Below are 1,693 nucleotides of genomic sequence, written 5' to 3'. Positions count from 1 at the left end.
TATGTTAATTGTTCTGCTTAAAGCAACATGTATTTATTCCTTTTGATCTAACACCGTTTTAGTGTTTTTCATCTCATTTTTGTCTTTTTATGTCTTTCTCTTCCATTACACTCTTTTTCTGAGACCTTCTTTTATTTGTCAATGACTAGCAGAATGCCATAGATATAATTAACTAATGACTTCTACTGATTGACCCCAAATTCACAGAAAAAAGACTTAAGAACCAAAATCCATGGCTTTACTGTTTTTTTTTTGTTGTTGTTGTTGTTGTGGTATAAAGCTGTGATCTCAACACTCAGGAATCTTAGCCAGGAAGATCTGAAATTCAAGGTCAAGATGCGTGAAATGGTCAGAGACCTCTCACAACCAAACAAGTAGAAATGAAAACCCAGGTCTTCCTGTATCAGATTCTTTTTCTTTTAACAACACTTTGCAATAATAAAGCTCTTGTCTCATGTTTTATGTTCAACCCATTGTGTGGCATTTGGATATTTCAAGTGAACTCAGGTTTCTATTTCCTTCTTTGTAACATATTAGTACACATGTTTAAATACTCACCTTTTCTGCTTCTACTGGTCTAATGAACCCATGTAAACTGTTTGCTTATGCACAGCAATGCTCCAATTTTACATGTCTGCACATACTTTACATTATTAATAACACCTTTTGTGAACCTGTTTTTAAATTAACTGATATATGTGAATGAATATGTGGTGTTTGTGCCCATGTGCCCATGTGTGCAGGTCTACGTGTTTTTGCACACATGAGTAGGTCAGAAGAACTTCTGCCTGTCTTGCTCATTCAGTTTCCACCTTAGTTCTTTGAGACAGATTCTCTCACTGAATATGGAGTTGTTGACAGTCAGCAAACCTCAGTCATCATTCTGTCTCAGCCCTCCACAGTCTTTAGGTTACAGACATACTTAGCCATGCTCAGATTTTTAAGTCAGGGCTTAGAATTTTAACTCAGGTTCTCATGGTTACATACCAGGTGAGCCTGCTCCTAGATCCTGAATATAACTTTTGTGTGTAAGTTCAATGGCATTCCTTTTTTTCATTTGTGTGGTATGAAAAAACTAATGAAATGACTCTATCCATATTTCTCTTAGATTTGATCTAAGTGAAACTTAAGACAAACGTTAGACAGATTCTCTCACTGAATAAAAGAATTGCAGCTATGGGAGAAAGTGAAGTAACTGCAAGATGCAGTTTAGTGTGATGGTCAAATGAACATCCTTTGCCATAGTTTCAATAATTTAGCATAACATATATGCACAGGTTCCTATAGCTTTGAAGAAGCAAAACATAAAAGAAAAGAAAGATTTGATTCCAATGCTCCCAAAATAAAATACTGTAACTAATATGTTTCAATATATAAACGTGATTAATGACTGTTGACACTAGTCAATTTTTTTTCTATGATTCATTCTTATTACCACAATATTACATGTCATCCCAGAATCTGGTGTCTCAAAACACTAAACCCTTATTCACTTTACCAATTATTGTGAGATGGGTAGATAGATAATAGATAGATAGATGATAGAAAAGTTGATAGATAAATGGATAGATGGATGGATGGGTAAGTGGGTAGTTGGATGGATGGATAGATAGATGATAGATAGATAGATAGATAGATAGATAGATAGATAGATAGATAGATGATAGATAGATAGATGATAGATAGATAGATA

This window comes from Microtus ochrogaster, chromosome 26, assembly GCF_000317375.1.
Source record: "Microtus ochrogaster isolate Prairie Vole_2 chromosome 26, MicOch1.0, whole genome shotgun sequence".
In the NCBI taxonomy this organism is placed as follows: domain Eukaryota; kingdom Metazoa; phylum Chordata; class Mammalia; order Rodentia; family Cricetidae; genus Microtus; species Microtus ochrogaster.
This window is presented reverse-complemented; position numbering follows the sequence as displayed.